The 18,973-nt window shown below is 59.4% G+C and overlaps 1 protein-coding gene across 4 annotated transcripts in view; it reads left to right on the forward strand.

Annotated features, from left to right (window-relative positions):
* The first annotated feature begins 479 nt into the window (after positions 1–479).
* Positions 480–18,973, forward strand: part of TSPAN18 (tetraspanin 18) — a 169,680-nt gene continuing 151,186 nt past the window's right edge. For 3 of the 4 annotated variants that reach the window (XM_044749842.2, XM_044749841.2, XM_070487577.1), the window contains exon 1: positions 1,382–1,666. The gene's annotated coding sequence lies outside the window, so the exon portion shown is untranslated. Of the gene's footprint in view, positions 765–1,381; positions 1,667–18,973 lie in introns of those variants that run through there. The other variant, XM_014861254.3, reaches the window with a different exon arrangement.

The following is an 18,973-nucleotide window of genomic DNA, read 5'->3' on the forward strand; positions in this document are numbered from 1 at the left end:
GGTTTCTCAGCGCCAAGGGTCAGCCTTCCCCCCAGACCCTGTTTTGGCAGCTGGGGAGGGGGCATGTGGAGCCTGAAGCCCTCTAGAGTTTTCTTTGTCCTTGTTTTACAGAAATTGCACTGTTAGAGGTTTTCTCCCCTTGGGTTAAGCACTGCTCACTCTGGCTCCACTCAAACACTGCGGCCCGGTTTTTTTTTCTCACAGCCACACACACTTCTGCTCTGTTAGCCTCTCCTCGATTTACTTGGTGACTCAGGGAAATGGCCGAAGGGCCAGACATCCTCGAAGTCCTTGGAGGGACGCTATTGTTTTCCTGGAATGTGGGCAAGGAAAACCAGCGACTTCCTGGCCCTGGAAACCCTGCCCTGTGGCCTGACATGACCAACATTCACATCCAAGCCTGGAGCAGGTTCAGCTCCTATCAGTCACTCACTCCTTAGTGCAAATCAGTGGACCCAGGGCCCTCCTGCAGAGCTTGTGTGTGTTCCAAAGTCCAGGTCCAGCAGGCACCGGGTGCGGGAGCTTCAGAACTGGAACTCAGTTGCCCAGGGAAGAGGAGTGGGCAGCCCAGCCCCTCGCATCTTGGGGCTAGCCGGTGCCTTCCCTTGGGCTGTCGGCTTTGATCTGGTCCTTCCTCATGTCCTCTGGGACAGGGGGCTGGGCAGCGGCCTCACAGAGGAGGCTCAGAGGTTAAAGTCTCAGGGCCTTCTCGTGTCGGGCTGGAGAGGGGTGTGCGGCTGCGACAGTAGGGCAAAGAGGAAAAGGTGAGTCCTGGGGTTGGCGACACAGCCCTGGCCCCTTGCGATCAAGTCATTTGCATGGGGTCTGGGGTCTGCCTCCCCCCTCCGCCTCTAATATCTGCAACACGTGAAGCAGCCCAGGGCGGGGGAAGGGCCCTGGCTTGCAACAGGTACTGCCAGGGCCGAGCAGCGAGGTCCGGATGGAGGACCACCGCCCCTCCAAGCCCCGCAGCTGGCCACGGGGAGGCGGCGGGGTGTGTGTGGCGGGGGGGGGGTGGGGGGGGGTTGGGTAGCGTGAAAGTTTCCCCGGAATAAATCCTCTGGGTCCAGCCCTCTCCCCACTTCCCAATGGAGCTTCTGAATTCAGAGGATGCACGGCCCGCGAGCAGAGCGGGGAGGCGGGCAGGGGGCGAAGGGAGGGGAGAAGGGCAGAGGTGACCCCAGGGACCCCTAGCGCGGACTGGATGCTGGACTGAAGGCGGAGGCCGAGCCGGGAGGAGGCGAGGGCAGCTGGTCGGAGGACCGTGCCTTCCCGGCGGCCGCCACGGCAGCGGCGGCGGCGGCAGGAGCCCGAGGGGGCGGCGGCGCGGGGAGGGGCGGGGGCGCGGGGGGAGGGCCGGCGCGGCGGCGGGAGGTGGGGCCGGCGGGCGGGCGGTGCAGCTGCCGCCGGCGTCTCGGGGGCTCCAGGCTGCGGGGCGGACGCAGCACCGAGCGATCCACAGCCGAGTCCCGGCGCCGGCCCCGAGCGAGCCCCGCTGCCGCCGCCGCCCCGCGCCCGCCGCGCCCCGCACACGCCGCGGCCGCCACCGCCGGGAAGGCAGCGGGCGCCGGGCAAGTTGCGAGCGAGCGCGCCCCTCGCCCGGGGAAAGTTTCCCCCGCGGCCGCCGGCGGGAGTTGGCACGGGGTCCGGCCGCTGCCGCTGGAAGGTAGGGGGCTCCGCACCTCCGTGCGCCCCGCCGCTGCGCCCCCGGGACTTGGGGACCCCGCGCGCGCGCTCGCTCCGGGCGACTGCTGAGCACGGTGGGGAGGAGAGGTGGAATGGGGGTAGCCCAGGACCGGCCCGGGGAAGCCCGGGAGCCAAGTTCTACTTAAACTAGCTTGGGGAGGGGCCGAGGGGACGTGCTCGCCCCCGATCCCGGCCCGGAATCGGCAGAGGGCTGGGGGCTTCCTAGCGCACAGGTGCAGCGCAGGTCTGCGCCCTGGGTGGTGAGTGGGGGCCGCCGGCACACTGGCGGGGAGGGGGCCTGGCAGGTGTGGCGGCCAGGTTCGGGGGCTCGGCGAGGGCTGCGCGGGGAGGGAGGGGTGCGCGCCACGCCGCTCTCTAGGAGGGCAGGTAGGGACTCGGGGTTCCGAGCGGGGATCCGTGCCCGGAGGATGGCGGGGCCCAGCGGGGGCACCGAGCGCCGGCAGCCTTCGGGGTCCCAGGCAGCGGGCGGGGCGGCGGCGCCGCGCTTTGCTCCGGCCCCCCCCACTTATTCCGTGCGCGGTGTGCGCGGTTGGGGGAAACGGAGACTCCGTGGGGTGCTCGGTGGGTCCGACCCTCGGGCACGTCCAGATTTAGGGGGTGCAGTGGGAGTCCGCGGGGAGGGCCGGCCGGCCGCGGTGGGCTCGCGCGGGTTTGGGGTCCCGGCTGGATCGAGGTAGTCGGCTGCCGCCAGGGGGCGCCCCTCCCAGGCCCTCTCACCGACAGGAAGGCGAGTCCTGGTTCCTGCGAGACAAACGCCGCGAAACCCGGGACCCGCGGCCCCGGAGCCCCACCCCTCCCCACGCAGGGGCGCCCGCCTGAGGGGCCCCGCCGGCCCCGGGCTCGGGGACAGCGTCCGGCTGTGAGGTGGGGTCCCCCCGGGGTCCCCGCGCAGCGCGCTGGAGAGCTCGGCTCACGGGAGGCGGTTCGTCTGGGGGGCTGGCAGGGGGCTTGGGTGCGTGAGAATTTCACCCCCAGACAGACAAAAACGAGAGTCTTTACATTAAGGGCGAATTGGTGTGGAGTGGGTGCATGGGAGAATTAACTTTCTGAGGTTCCTTTGGAGTCTGGAACCCAAACCGCGGGGTGCACCCTTTTTGTAAAAGTTGCACCTTTGTTCCGTGGATCTGGCCAGGTCGATACCTGGGGTGGGCGGGACGGGGATCTTGGGGCGTATCCCTTCTTATCCATCCTCTCTCTGGGTGCAAGTGAACTGGGAGGCACCGGGTGGGGCGATGGGGCCCCCTTGAAGACTTTAGCGTCCCAGGCTCAAATGGTAAATTTCTCAGCAGTCAACAAGACCCCCTTCCCCCGGGTCTGGGGTCCACAGGCCACAGCCATCTGGTCATTTCACAGTTACTGGTGGAAACCTGCTGTGCGCCCTGTTGCCTGACCTCGGGGCGTCTGTGTGTCTGTGCCGACGGCTGCTGGCGTCTATGAGGAGCATCATTGTCACAGTGGGGCTGTGCGACATTGAAGGGACACTGAGGGGACTGTTGCCTCCTCTTTCTCTAATTCCCTCCCTCCTCCCCACACCCTTTGCAAAGGAGCAAATCACAGGATGTGAGCGGCCTCATAGCGCAGGGAAGTTTTCCTCTTTCTTTTGGCCGCCGGTGCTCCTTGGGCAGCCCCCTCCTGCATCCCCAGTCCCCTGCAAAGGTGATGGAGACGAGGTGGTCCCTAAAAGAGAGCTGAGCTGCTTGCTTTCAACGCAGCCCACCAAATGTTTTTGTTGGGTGCTATCAGAATGCTCCTGGACAAAAGTTGCCGTAAAGAAAGGCCGGCAGGATTTTTATTTTGAATAGAAGAGGAGGAGGGGAGAGGAAAGGGTGGAGGAACTCGTGTCTCTGGATATGTCTTCAACACATTCCACGGGGCCAGAAAACAAAAGGAGTTTTTTGTTTTGTTTTGTTTTGAGTGACTCTTGTTTTTGTGCGGAGGGAAGCCTGCCCGGAACAGCCCGGCCCTTGGAACCTGGGTGTGGGCACGGGGCCCCCAGAGGGCTGGCAGCTCCTGTGTGGGACCCCTCTGCTCTGCCCCCCACCCACACCAACCTGCCCAGAAGAGAAGAGGGGATCCAGGCCCCGAGGGCTGCTGATGGCCCTGTTTGGACTTGGCGTTTCGTGTGTGTGAGTGTGGCCTCAGACTGCTCCCAGGCGAGCTCCAGGATCTCTGATTCAGCAACATTTCACATGGTGAACACTCCGTCTGCTTGTTTCCCCACTGTCCCCAAATCCATTCACACAACCGATCGTCGGGGCGTCTTTTCCCAGCTCCAGGCCGAAAGGGCAGTCTCTCGATGAGACTTCCAGGCCGCTTTCTAGAAGCAGAAGTCCATCAGGAGTTGGGGTTAGGACACTGTGGGTTGATCCAGGAAATTCCCCCTCCTCCTGTAAAAAACCCACAACAGCCTGGAATTAGCTCCCTGAGTTCCTGAATGAGGTTTTCATGGTCTGGGGGGTGGGGGGTGGGACGGGGGGCAGGGTGCTCAGGGACAGGCTGGGGAGGAGGTGTCGGGGCAAAGGATTACCAGGGTTTTGTGGGAGGAGGTTGGGGCAGGAGGAAACAGCAGATTGGAGATCCAGTCCGTCAGTGTGGCCTTGGCGAGTCACTTCCCTTCTTGAATCCGCTTTCCTGGTCTGTCAAAGCGGGGTGTTGGCCCAGAAGATTCTGAGGGGCCTTGGAACTTAAAGTCAAGAGGGTCTAACCTTTTAGGGTGCTAGGCCGCCCTGCTCTGCCTCCGGGGGGCCCCTCTCTGGGCTGTCCGGCCCTGCCCCGCCCCCCACAGCAAACCATCAGATGGCGGTTCTGGGGTACAGAAGGTGATGTGGGGGACCGGTTCCTGCTGGGAGCCCCAGATCTGTCTGCCAGATGGCACATGGCAGGCTTTCTCCGTCTGCCTGTCCAGCCCTCAGTCTCTCCCCGTCCCCGGGAAGGGCAAATGGTGGCTGGGCTGTCCCTTTGAGGGACCCCTCTTGCAGAAGGCTGCTCTCCCGGGCTGTTTCATCAGCCGCTGGGAAAGAAAATCAGGAACATTTGTTCGTGCTCGGCTGGGATACAGCAAAGGGAGGCGGCCTTGGAAACCGCGCTCGGGTCTCCCGAGCAGATGATCGGCTGGTTGTTATTTCGCAGCTCCCTGCCCTGGAGCAAAGCCACCAGCCTGGGCTCCTCCTGCCTCGCGGGCTGGCACCCTGGCCCCGTGTCAGCGCTCCGGTCTGTGTCGGGAGAGGCAGGCAGAGAATGAAGCGCTTTTTAAAGAGAGCGTGAGATGCTGAGCCCCCAGTGTTTGCAGCTGGCAGAGCAGGTCTTTCATTTCAGCCCTTGTTTTCTTAAGATCCAAGCCTTGCACCTTGTCTGAGCCCAACACGGCTGGTTAATTAGTGAATGAAACGACCCGGAGATGAGCAAAAACATGTTCCCTGGTCGTGTGCGTTGTGTCTGTACTGAGAGGCAACGGGCTGGAGTGGGCGCTGGCCCAGGGGTTGGGGGACATGGGTTCTAGCCCTGATTCTGTTCCCAGTGGAGCTGTGTGACCTCAGTGAATCCCCGCCCCTCTCTGAGCCTCAGTTTCCTTATTTCTCTCCAGGCAGCATCGTGTGGTGCTTAGGCTGCATGGGTTCGAGTGTTGGCTTTCTCCTACTTATTAGCTGCGTGATCTTAGGCCACTCGGCCTCTGGTGCCTCAGTTTCCTGATCTGTAAAATGGGACTAATAATGCCCCATCAGTTGGTTTTGAATAGTCAGCGAGGTAAACGCCAGGCCCGGCAGGTGGTAAATGCTCCGCAAATATTCACTACCATCAATGTCGTTATTACTATTACTGTCACTGTGAAATGGGAGGGATCAACTTCCATCCTTTCCAGCTCCGATATTCTGGGGCACCGTGCATGTGTGTGTGTCCTGGCATTTGGGATGAAAGGCAAGGGTAAATAAAATGAACTGCCCTTTTGGTTTTTTTGTCTTCCTTTCCCTGCCCCGGTGAGGGGCTCCTGAATTACGGTCTTGTACGTGTTCTCTTGATCGCCCGTCCCCGTGGCAGGAAGCCCAGTTTGACGTCACTGAAAATATCCTGCTTTCTGGCACGTAAGGGACGAGATTTCATCAGCCGGTGCTCGCGCATCCTCTCCCTTCCACCCTTAGCAGTAGCACGGAGGCCGTATGTGCGGATAATAAGTTTAAGCTGATAAACAACCCCCAGATTCACCCAAATGAAAGGCCGTGCCCCTAGAAGACACTTTGCACTTTCAAATAAATGACCTGGCTCCTCTGCGACGTCGCCTTGCGTCCGGCCGCCCTGCTTCCCTCTGTGCCCTGCCCCGGGTCTGTAGCAGGGGCGTGGGCCGGGCCAGCTCTGCGGTCTTGGCTTTGTCAGCGTCCTGGCCGGGCGGCCTCCTCTGGCGGCTCCTCTGCCTCGGCTCCCTCCGGTGAGGCTGGTCCTTGCAGCCACCCAGGCACCGTCTTCACGGCGACACACGTTTTGGGAGAGCGTACCATCCTCCGCCAGCAGCCAGCAATGCTTCATCTCGCCGCCACCCTAAAGGCGGGTTCAGATGTTGTCCCCATTTTACAGAATAGAGAGGAAGGCTGGGAGAAATCGAGAGAGAAAGCGGTGGGACGAGGGTTTGACCCTGGGCTGACCTGATGCCCGTCCTGTGCTCTGGTCCACTATGTCATAGCTCCTCTTGTATCGAGACCTCCTGTGAGCCCGAGGGCCCAGGAAGGACATCCCTGAGCTGCGCTCCAGCCTCTCCTCCCGGCTTTGGGTCCTTGTCCAGGCTCAGCGTGCCGTGTGGGCTTCTCTCTTCTCATCCTGCATCAGTCACTCACTTATCCTGGGGACAGTGAGGGCCAGGAGTTTTTTGGGACAAGGCCGCTAAGAGGAGAGGAATGATCTTATTAAGCAACAAAAGGCTGTCACTGAAAGAGGATGCGTGTTGGAGTCACAGTCTGAACTTGCATCTTGTTTCTGCCACTTAGGGCTCTGTGGCCTTGGTTTCCTTCTCTGTGAAAATCAGAATAGGAGCGACAATGATACTGCTGAGCTGTGAGCCCGCTGCCACAGCGGACGGCCCCAGGCCCTCAGAGGCTTAACCCAGCCGGTTTGGTGCTCGCTCCCGTCACTTGTGTAACGTGGTCTCTGCTCCACGCGGTTACTCAGGGCCCCAGGCTGATGGTGATGCCACTGCCTCTGTAGCTGCATCTTCTGACCATGTCGCTTCTGCAGTGACTGCAGAAGGGGAAGGAGGTGGAGAAGACAGGCTCACCATCCGCAGCCTCGGCCGGGAGGCGACACGCATCACTTCAGCTCCAGCAGCATCGTCAAAACCACCACGCGGGCCGCACTGCCCTCTGGGGAGGCTGGGAGGGTGAGGCAGCCCGTGGGTATTTGCTGAGTGCTGACTCCTGCGTTTGCGTTTCCTGCGTAGAGTTCTCTGAGGATTAATTGAGGTGATGCATTTAAAGCGTCTAGCGTAGACCTGGCACCATGGAAGGCTGCTTTCCCCCATAGTCCCTGACGCGCATGGCTCTTCGCAGATTACAGACTGTGTGCGCGGAAATGATGTCCCGGCGGATCAGGTAGTGCCCGTCATACACTGGAGGAAGGCGGGGTTCAGAGAAGCCAAGGGACTGGCTGGTGGATACACAGCAAGGGCGCTAAGCCGGGCCCCTACCTTCCGCCCGGTGCTCCCATGGCCTCCTTTGCTTGCTGAAATTTACTGCTCCCAGAACTTCTTCCAGGAGCTTCCAGAACCTCCTTCTGCTCCTGTCTCCTCCTCCTGACCCCTCATGGTATGGAGCGCCTGTGTTCGTCTTGTGGGTGCATGGGGTGGGGGCCGAAGGGGCTGCAGACGAGAGGCTGCAGGAACCATCTGGAAGCTGAGGAAGGAGCGAAGGGGCGTGAGGTGAGGGAGCCACGGTTTTAGGTTTTCGTAGTGGAAGCCACAGGAATTTGGGCCCCACGTGCCGCTTTGGGGACTGCTGTGCGTTCAAGCTCTGGGGTGTCCCCAAGATGATGACAAGGTTCCCTGTGGGTTCTGTCCCACCCACGCAGCCCCGCGCTGACCCTTTGGCCTCTTGTGGGCTTGGGAGGGGGGAGGAGGGCCCGATGAGGCCACCCTGCCCGCTGCTCGGAGGACAGTGGGATGGTCAGACCGAGCTTCCGATCCTGCCTCCTCTGCCAGCCCTCATGCCTCTCTCTGAGCCTCAGTTTTCTCCCCTGCAAAATGGGAAGGGTGTGGGGAAGCTGTAAGGTGGTCAAGTTCCTGGTACGTCGTGGGTGTCAACGTGTTTGCACATGTCTCCTCTCCCACTTGAGTCGGAGGAGGAGGTGCCTGGCGAGGGACCAGCGCCTGAGGAGAGGCCAGAAGCTGCCCAGCACGGCCGCCCGTGCCTCGCCTCTTGGATGGAGGGTCGCCGGGCCCCCTCCCCGCGGCCCCAGGCCGAGCTCTGGTGGTGAGCTGATGTGGCTTCCGTTTGAAAGGGGAGAAGAGCTTGGAGCCCTGGCCCTTGGATTCGCGCCTGTCTTTTCATGTCTAATTACTACGGTGGGCACGGGGCCTGGGGTACCGCGGCACGGGGCTCCCTCCCACGTGGCTGCCTCTCTGGCTGGGCCAGATGGCTGTGCGCTCGCTGGCCAAGTGTGCCCCAGCCCCCCCAGGAGCCGCCCCGCCACCACCTGGAGCCTGACATTCCTGGCTCCCTGCAGCCAGGCAGGCCAGGCCACTGCTCGGTGTGGGGTTTCAGCCCCCGGGGCAGGGAGGTGCTTCTGCCGCCAAAACCTAAATGCCCGGAGTAATGGGGGTTAACTGTCCCCTTCAAAGGACCCCCAGGAAGGGCTAGTGGGCTGGACACAGGAGGGGAGGGGCCTCTGGGAGAGGATGGCTCCCCAAGACGGGTTCTGAGGTGGCCCATCGTCCCCCTACGCATACTGGACACTTGTTCTTGGGGGCAGTGAAGAGAGCGACTTCCACTGTGGCCACCAGGATGCCTGGGAGGCATGCTGGCTGCCGGCTGGCATGCAGGCTGGTGGGGCCGGGAGTCGGGCGCCGTGGGGCCTCAAACACACCCCATTCCGCCTGTCCCCTGACCTCGGCTTTGCGGCCCCTCCCACCTGAAACGCCTGGGCAGGGCCTGGGACCAGCTCTGGAGCCCCCTGAGGCGGTGTCCTGGTCCCCTCGGGCTGCCTAACAAAGCGCCACTAAGTGGGGGCGTAAAACAGCAGACGTTTGTCCTCTCGCAGTTCTGGAGGCTAAAGTCCTGGTGTTGGCAGGTCCCAGGGAGGGTCCTCCGTGCTCCTTCCTAGCAGCTGCTGGTGGCTGCTGGCAGGCTCGGTGTCCTTGGCTTGTGGACACATCACTCCCGTGTCTTCCTCGGTCGTCACGTGCGGGTCTTCCTGTGCCATCCGTCCTCTCACTGGATTGGGGCTTAACGACCTCGTCTGAACTTGATTACGTCTGCAAAGACCTGATTTGCACATAAGGTCACATTCACAGGTACCCGGGGCTGGAACTTCCGCATATCTTTTTGGGGGACGCAATTCAACCCATACCAGGTGGGCACTATTATTTCCCCATTTTACAACCAAAAAACCCAACCCAGGGGGGTGAAGTTGTTTGCCCAAGTTCGTCCCACTGTCTAGGAAGGGGTTGAATTGATCTCCGTGCGCTTCAGCTTTCTTATCAGTGAAGCGGGCACTTAGACCCGCCTCGTGGCCTGGTTGTGAGCGTCCGAGGAGTGACCGTCTGCGACAGACACGCTGCCCACAGCTCGGCGCTGTCAGATGCTGTGACCCAGGCCTGGAAGGCTGCTGGGTGTTCAGTCTGGGCCCCAGGAACATCGACGTCCATGGACCATAACCAGATGCAGATGGGGTGTTTTCCAGAAACGTGATTGGAAATGACTGCGCAAAAGGCGCCACGTGCATTGCCTCCACTTGGCTCCTGGAGCTGCCCGCGTCCCCGTCCTCTCAGGTGGACAAGATGGGGTTGAGGTGAATGTTCGTGCTGCTTGTCCTGGATTCACCTTTAGCGCCGGAGATCACTGTGACTTTTGCGCCTTGGGCACCTCTCCCCGGGGACAGCGTCTGGACGTCTCTGCCCGAGGAGGGGCCTGGAAGGATCCGCAGGTGCTTCTGGGCTCCAGAACCCACCCCGTGGGGCCCAGCAGGGTTTGGGGCTCCGCTGTGGACGCCCGGGGTTCAGATCCACAGCCTCGTCCCCATGCCGTGGAGCACAGGAGGCGTCGCCCCATCGAGGGGCTGTGGCCTCTGAACGTGTGGCCCTGGGTTCACGTCCCAGTTCAGCTGCGTGCCGTGGCCTTTGACAAATTACTTCACGTCTGTGTGTCGCCGTTTCACCTCCTAGGGTTTTATGAAGATGAAATAAGATGAAAATGCAGAAATGTGCCTCTTAGGGCTGAATGTGGCTCTATTCAATGAGTGTTAGAATTATTCTAATTCTAGATTCTAATTCTAATTCTCTGCTCTGCTGATTACTTTATTTATTATTTGTTTCCCTCCGTGCGATGAGGGCAGAGACCTGTCTGTTTTGTTCTTCTTGGACCCCGCAGGGTGTTCTCAGTGCTGGGGGCTGAAGGACGCTCGATAGGCACATGGTGAATGAATGAATGAATGAATGAATTCCTAGTCACAGCTTCTCTGGGATCACATCCTTCCTTGTGTGCACCAAGGCCTCTGCCAAGAAGCCTCTCTTACATGGGGGCACTGGGGATATTATGGGAACAAAGCCGGTGGGGAGCCCCGGGGCACCATGGAAAACTCCGGAAAAGCCCTTCCATCTAGGGGCATGGCCACGCAGGCCCCACATGGAGTGAAGTACAAGTTGAAGCTGGGAGGATGACAAGAAGCTGGGGAGCAGGGCCTGAAGGGTGGTGGCCGCCACGGGAAACAGGCCGTGGGGTGGCCCGGTGGGGAGAGCCACGTCCACAGTGTCGGGCATCCCCACGGCTCGTGGGACAGAGGGCACGGCCGGCAGGGACACTCGCCCCACTTCTGGCACACGGAAGGGAGGCCAGTGCTTCTCCGGGGTTGCTCCCGAGCAGGTGCGTCTTGCCCGGGACATCCCTGATCTCAGAAAATGCCAGCTGGACTGCGGGCTCCTCATTCAATGTGCAGACAGATTAACTCTCAGGTTCCCGGTGCCCCCTCCTGCCTTGAAAATCGAATTCGATTCACCCCAGTTCCACTCATGCACTTGGTTGGGGAAACGTCTGTCGTGTAATGTGATCCTGTTAGCCTCCCGGCTCGAAGCCCTTCAGCGGATTCTCAGTTGTGTTCAGAGTTTTCCCCGCAGCCTTGGCCCCCGTCCCCAAGCCTGCCTCTCTCTGCCCCGGCCCACCTGCCGTCTTCTGCCTTCTCTTGCCCCCCCCATAGAGGGTCGATCTGCATCCTCTCCCCCCTCCCCTGCGATGCTTTTCCCTCCCTCTCTAGCTCGCAACTCCTCCTCATCCTTTGAACCCCAGCCCCTGTGCCACCTCCTCCGGGAAGCCCTCCTTGACTTCCGAGCGGGCCACGTTGCCCACCCATTGGCTCCAGCTGCTCCACAATCCCCTCTTTCATGGGATCTTGTCACAGTTGGGAGATTGTTGCCTTGTCTGTGTCATTCTTTAGCGTCCTTCTCCCCTCATCTAGTGTAAGCGCCAGAGGGCAGGGGCCCCGTCTGTCTTCGCTCACCCCTGCCTCCCGGGCGCCTGGCACAGCCCTCCCAGATGCCCGCCTCCCTTTTCTCCTCTGCGGGCCGGTCTCCTTCAGGCTGTCTCGGCAGCGAGCACAGCGAGCGTGTACCGATTACTCGCTGTGTGCCGGGCGGCTGCCCGTCTGACCTCACCGGATGGAAGGTTTACAGTCCCGGCCCTACCACTGCCCAGCTCTGCAGCCTTGGGCAAGTCACTCAGCCTCTCTGAGCCTCATTTTCTCATCCATGAAATGGGACTAAAAATAATACCTAATTTATTGGGTTGTTGGGAGGATTAAATAGATTAGTTCATGTCAAATTTATTTTCTTCATTTCGGAGGCTAGAAGTTCACGACCAAGGTGTGGGCGGGGTTGGCTTCTGAGGTCCCTCTCCTTGGTCTGGAGATGGCCGCCTTCTCCTGTCCTCACGTGGTCTTCCCTCTGTGCACGTGTGGCCCTGGTGTCCCCGGGGTGTCCAGTCTCCTCTTATAAGGACATCAGTCAGACTGGATTAGGGCCCATCCTAATGGCCTCATTTAATTTGGTCACCTCCTGAAAGACCCCGTCTCCAAATACCGTCCCAGTCTGAGGTCCTGGGGGCTAGGGCTTCAACACATGAATTCTGGGGACAGAGTTTAGCTCATCACACCTTCTAACGCAGTAGTATGATTATTCTCATTTTATGGCTAAGGAAGCTGGGGCACAGAGAGCTTAAGTCACTTCCCGAAAGTCACACAGCTGGTAAACAGATGTAGAAATGCCAACTCGGGGTCTGAACCCCGAGCCCACCCTCAGGCATTCGGTGGTCTGTTTCCTGGCTAGGCTCCTTGGCAGGACAGCAGGGTCATCCCTGTTGGAGCCAGTTTGTGTCTTAACAGCCAGGATGGGGAGGAAATCAGGATCCAGGGCTCTCAGAGGCCTCTCCCCTGGCCCTTTGCTCCCTCCAGCCCTTCCCCCCTTGCTCAGTGGCAGCTGCCAAACCTTTGAGAGAATTGGGGCCTGTGTCCTGCACCCGGGCCGAGGCCACAACGGGGCGAGAATGCAGTGAGAAGGTCCCAGGAAGTGAGAGGGGTTATCCATTCCAGAGTTTTCTCCCCCTCCATAGTTGATCTATTTGATTTCCCAGGAGTTCTCAGAAACTCTTTGAAAATAGTGAGGTTTTGCTGGTGAAACACCTAAGACAAAAATAACGAGGGTAAACGCAGTGAGAGAATATGGAAATAGAACAAAGGCGTCTTCAATGGAAATGCACTCTGGGTCTTAACCCCGCGCCCTGCGTGGAGACGACCACGGTGGCCAGCTTCTCGTGTCTCTGGAGCGGCGCTCTCGGTGGACGAGCCCTCTGTGAGCATCGCGCCCTTCATCTTTACGTCTCTGTTACCTTCCATCCCTGGTACGCTGCGCCTCGCATCTTTTCACTTGTTCTGTATTCGCGCGCACACTCTGCTTTTTTCTGTTGGGTGTCTCCAAAAGCAGACCCTGAGCAAGGATTTGGGTGTAAATAGTTTATCTGTGAGGTTGGCCCCAGAGGTGAGGGATGCAGAGGGAGGAGAGCCTATGAGAGCCTGCACTGTGGGCAAGGGGGCTCCCTCCACTGGGGGCCCTCCCCGTGAGTGTGGGGGGCATCCCTCAGAATCTTCCATCTCCCATTGGTGGAGGGTTGCTCCTGGGGACGTCAGCTTCCGGAAGCTTCCAGCCTGCCCTTGGGCCAAGAGACTGAAGGGGGTTCTTGAGCAGAGGCCACCAGAGTGAACAGAAGTGTCCCCTGAAGCTGTGGGGTCTCCAGGGTGGACCACGGGATACAGGCAAGACACAGCTCACGCGCCTGCTACTTACTGCGTGCTTTGTGACGGGTGCCTAGTATTCCACGGGGCACAGCCACGCTGCTCCTCCCAATTCCCAGCTGGTGACCTGAGTGCTTTTCTCGCACACGCCCCTTTCCCGACGTTCCACCAGGCGGACGGTCCGTGGAGACCCCTGTGGTGGGGCGGCCAGCTGGGTCCCTGGCCGTCTCCTGTCTCCCATAGTTGCTTGGCCCTCTTCCTGCCCTCTGTCCATCCCTGCTCGGTCCCCACAGTGTCATCTGACCCTTTCATCTCACGGGGTCCAGGAGCCCGGGCCGTGTGAGAGGGAGGCCAGCAGGTCATGGCAGAGGGTCACCCCCGCCCCTGCCAGGGTTGGACAAGTGTGTCCATCGGTGGATCAAAGGGCCTTTGTTGTTGTTTTATTTTCCTTTCCAGCAGCTTCTTGCTGGGGAAGCCGGCTGCAGAGCCAAGGCAAACAGAAGGTCGTGGGGCTTTGGTGCTGCAGGGGGTCTGGAGCTGGGGCCACAGGGGGCTTGCCCGGGGCCTTCCCTCTTCTGAGCCCAGAGACGAAATGGGGACACTGGGGGCCGGACTCAGAGCCTGATGGGCCCCAGGAGGCCTGGGAACGTGGTGTTACCACAGAATTGGGGGAGCCGGTGGGGGTGCCAAGAGAGCTGGACCGAAGCCTGGACCCAACCCGTGAATGGCCGTCCCCACTGTTCTCCAGCTGAAGAGCAGGGGCGAGCACTGGGTTAGGAGTCCAGAGTCACAGCTTAGAGCCTAGTTCTGCTTTGACCTGAGTGGACTTGTGACATCGCATCTCCACTCTGGGTTCTCCAGGTCTCCTAACTTTAGAGTCGCCCCCGGACTCTCCAGCGGTAAATCTGAGCAGCCTCGAGTCCCCTGGAGAAAAGCTCTCAGGAAGCCGAGGCGCGGCTGTGGATGGAAGTGGGGGTGTTGTTTAAATAAATTAAAAGCGCGAGAGGAAAACCCATCAGCGTTATTTTCAATAGCTGGGACGATAGGCAAAGCATTTCCTTCCTTTCATTTGATAATTTTTCCTTCTCCCAGTGGTTCGAAGAAAATGTCTGATGCTTTGTGGCACAATGAGCTCAAATGAAAATATTCTCTTTAAAAAGTGGTTGCTATGTCACTAATTTAGATAATGGGCAATTTTTGTTTCTCAGTAGCCCGACCACTCACAAAGGTCTATTCACAATTCACAGCTGCCTGAGAGGTGCACGCGTGTGCTTGTGTGTGTGCATGCAAAGGGAGAAGATCTCACCGACAGAATCTTTTTGGCAAAACAATCCTAATGATAATAGAATATTGAAATGAAATTGTGTGCCTGAGTCCATGCATGTCTGCCGGTGAGAATGGTACGGGATTAAAGGGAACCACGCGTCGAGAAGGAGGCAGCTGTGGATCCGAGCGGCATGTGGATGCCGGCTGGAGGCAGGAAGAATCCGGCTTCGGAATCCCACAGGTCTGAGTTCCAAACGGCCTCTGCCGCCCCTCAACTGCCTGAGCTTTGCGAGTTACTGATCCTCACTGAGCCTCAGTTTCCTCATCTGGAAAAAAGGACAGCACAGGCGGATGACGCGCCTCGCCGGGCGCTGGGCGAGGAGCGACCTGCCACGGGGCTCTCTTCCCTTCCCTTTCTCTCCAGGAGCACAGCAGAGTTTTTCCACGTGCGCACCGGACCCGCAGCCGGGGTCTCATTCGATGCCCCACAATCCGATCGGGCTGAGCTTTTAATCTGCGTTTTACGGAAGGGAGACCCGAGGCGCCGAGACTGTGGAATTCCATCCATCACCCAGTCAGTGGAGGCGGAGGGGCCGTGAGAAGCAGGGTTTGTCTGAGCCGTCACAGGGCCTGGCCCTTCCCGTCCTCGGGGAATGTGGCCTGCGAGTTCTGCTGGATGCAGAGAGGAGCTCCTGGTGATGCTTCGTGTGGGCGGTCCTTCATTCATTCGTTCATTCGTTCTTTCTCTCTTCCGTTGTGTGTGCTAGACGTTTCCTGAGGATTTGAGGCCGAGGTGGTACGTTCCGAGGGTCTAACCATCCAGCCCGACACTGCCAGTGTAGACTTTTCCGGGTCCTTAAAGCCCCTGAGCCATACCCACCACGAGGGACTCTCTCCCGGGTCCCTGACCCCACTCCTCTCGTCTTCCAAGTGTGTCCCTGGCCTCGGGCCCCCACTGTCCCTCCCTCTGAGGACCCCTGGTCTTGCCCGGGCCCTCGTGCAGGTGACGCAGCCTTGTTCTGCTACCACGCAGACACGGATGAGGAGACCGCCTCTCGGCGCCCAGCTCACCCCCTCTCCTGCCGTCCAAACGCCTGTTACGGGGCACCCTTCCCGACAGGGCGTGGCCGGGCTCCCAGGCCTCCTGCTCTGGTGCCGCCAGATTCCCCCAACACTGACTGTCTTGGCAGGCGGAGGTTCCTCAGGAAACACTGTCCTTCAGACCCTCCTGTGGGGGTGGGGATCGTCTCCGTCATCACACCTGTGTGCTTGTCTCTCTTGTCAGTTAACAGGATGCTGTGAACAGAAGTAGCACTTTTTCCCCCCAAAAGAGTTCAGGAGCTGATGCATATGTGCGTCCACACGTCTGGGCCCTGCTGGGCCCTGAACCACCTGTGCCTGAAGGTGGGACTGAGGGCTGTGTCAGAAATAAGTGTGACAGTGAAGGCAGTGGATAATGGCATCTTCGGGATGAGGACCAATAGGACCATTAGGCCAGGCCTGTACTGGCCAGTGCAGTGGGTCATGGGAAGAGAGCCGTGTGGTGCAGTGGTTAGAGCTGCGCCTGGGGTCAGGCCATCCATCGTGGGTGGGTTCTGGCCCTGTCCCTTTCTGGTTTGTGTGACCTCGGACTGCTTCCTTTTCCCTCCGTGTTGACTGTGCTGAGCACAGCTGGGGGGCCCTCCACGGCGGCCGCCGGGTGCCGTCAACAGCGAGTCCCCAGAAGTTTGGGGAGGGGGTGAGTGCACCTCATGGGAAGACGTCCTCAGGACTAGAGATTCTCCACATTCTGAGTGGCCCTGGGGCCCTTTTTCCCCTCACATCAGTTCTGCCACCTCTGGGCGTCGCCGGAAGTTTCCTGAACGCCACAGCCGTTTGTGGAGTCCTGCCTTCCCTCCCCCCACGCAGACGATGCGCTGGGTGCCTCCCCTCCCCGCATGTGGACCATTCACCGGGTGCCTCCCTCCCAGCATGTGGACGATGCACCCGGTGCCTTCCCTCCCCGCACGCGGACGGTGCTCCGGATTCCTCCTCTGCCGTTCCCGGAAGCCCCGCAGAAGGAAAGGCTTGGGAGGTGAAGGGAAAGCTGTCCCCGAGGGAGGAAATGCCATGGTGACACAATTGAGGACCCAGTTTCAGGTACATTTTGGTAAAAATGGCCTCAAAAGGCAGACTTGCAGATGTTAGGGAACTTTTAGTAGTTTTGAGCTTTTAAAAAAATTTCTAGCATGAGTGAGGAGAGAGGGACTAGAAGGATCCATCTGGCCCGGTTGAAGGGAGAAAATGAGATCGCAGCAAAGTGCACTGTGGGTCTTTCTGCAAATGGTAATGAAGAGAGAAGGCTGGAGGACCACAGAGCGGCTGGGCTGCTGCTGGAGACACCCCCTGGCGGAGCCCCTCCCTCCACGGCATGTGGGCATCATCGTGTGGGAAAAGGGCACATTTCAGCCGCGTCGCATCACCAATCTCAGCTGCCGGGGGAAATCTCTTCCTCCTAGCCCAGGATCAGCCTGGGAAGGAAGCCTCGCCCACTCTTGGCTGCGGCCTTGTCGCTGAGCTGAGATCCCAGCCTGCAGCCAGCCTGGGCGCTGTCTCCCCTGTTTACTGCTTAGCGGGGAAGAAGTGAAACAGATGCGGTTGGTCTCAGATGAATGAGGTTATCATCATGTTCCTGGTCTGTCCAGGGCTCCTAATTGAGAGGCGCCCTGGAGTGGAGAGAAAGTGCCCTGGAGTAGAAATAGGGAGGTGGTTCAAGTTCCAGCTTTGGCGTAGCCTTGCTGTGTGACCTTGGGCAAAGCACTAGCCCTCTCTGGGCTTGCCATCCATAACACCCAGGGCAAAACCCCAGACCAAACAAACAAGAACACACCAGGGAAGAGAGAAATCATCTTCGCAGCCAGCTTCGCAGAGTTGGTGTGGGAATCAGAGTCAAATAAGCTGAAGAATGGGGCCAGGCCTGGGTGTGGTCCTTTCTAGGTTGCTCTGTAACCATCCTGAGTGTCGGAAGACTGAGCCACTTAAAGTGGCAAGGGTTTCCGGGACCAGCAGCGGGATGTGGTGGCTGGATGCCCAACACCTTTCATCTCAAATGCTGACTCTGATCGATTGGTAGGGTCTGCTTGAGCCCCACTGAAGGGAGGGTGAGGCTTTGATTTGGGCTCAGCAGAAACGAGCCAAGATCGACTATTGATGTCTGCTGTGGTTGGAGGAGAGGAGAGTGCTAGCCTCAGTATAGGGGGTATGAGAATGTTCCCCATAATATTACATGCATTTGTGGGGCGCCAGTATGCGCCCGGGGAAGGCGGTCTGGCCAGTGGCTGAAACGGACAAAACGCACAGGCCAGAGATGCACCCTGGTGGCCTGTGGGCCGCATCCAAGCTGCAGACGGCGTTTGTTGAAAACATGAAAGGGACCCCACGTTAAAATACTGGGAAATGTAACTAAAGTTGAACATACGCTTACTGCATGAGCCCACGAGGCCACTCCTAGGTATATACCCGACAGAAAGGCGTACATGCCCCAAAAGGCACGTCTGAGATTGCTCATAGCGTCGTTATCCGTGACAGGCAATACCTGGGAGCATTGCGAGTGTCCATACATAGAGGGATGAAATGGATGTAGTCGCGCAGTGGAAAGCCACGCGGCACAGAGTGGATGAAGAGCTCCCACTGCCCCCCGCCCGGGGGACGCTCCGCATCCCAGTGTGCAGCAAAGATGCCAGATGTGGAAGGGCACACGCAGTGGGACTCTGTTTATGTCAGGTTTGAAGTCAGCAGCGTGACGCCCTGTGTTGGAAGTCACCACAATGATGGCCTTTGGGCGGAAGGTGGGGGTGCGGGGAGGGGGCGCCAGGCCCTGGGTGCTGCCTGGGTCACTCTCTGATCCTGGTTGGTGGTTTTGTGGGTGAGCTCAGTTCGTGGATAGCCCCTGAGCTGTGCGCTTCAGATCTTTGTACTTTTCCGTGTATATGTTATATTTCAATGTTTAAAATTCCATTAAAACAAAACATAAGGAGGATTCTCACTGGTTGAAGAAGCGAGAGATGAAGCATAAAGCTCTGGATTCCAGCTTTCCTTGACAAGTGGGACAGTCTGGGCCTCTGGGTGGCGAGAGGGGCCTGGAAGTGACCGGTGCCTGCAGCCTCTGGGCGGGGTGTCTGCCTCTCCGTTTCTGCTCCAGGGTTCTTGGGGTTTGGAACCCCTAACTAAACACTGCCCTCGGGCCCCCACCCCAGTCAGCGAGGAGGGTGTTGCGGTGAGTGACGGGTGACCTGGAAGGAGCAGAGGTCTCCTGGTCACGCTGGGCTTCAATCCAGCTGTGCCTGGATTCACCATCTCGGTGACCTGGGTGAGTTACATAGTCTCCCCGAGCCTCAGTTTACCCATTTATAAGGCGAGATGAGTATACCCACATCAGAGGGTTGTTTGGGGTTAGGACAAGACCATGGTTAGAACATACACAGCAGGCCTGTGGCCGTGGATGCTTGGCACAGTGACATCTGTCCACTCCCCACGGCCTCATGCATGT

The sequence above is a fragment of the Equus asinus genome, chromosome 17 (genome assembly GCF_041296235.1).
Source record: "Equus asinus isolate D_3611 breed Donkey chromosome 17, EquAss-T2T_v2, whole genome shotgun sequence".
NCBI classification, from domain to species: domain Eukaryota; kingdom Metazoa; phylum Chordata; class Mammalia; order Perissodactyla; family Equidae; genus Equus; species Equus asinus.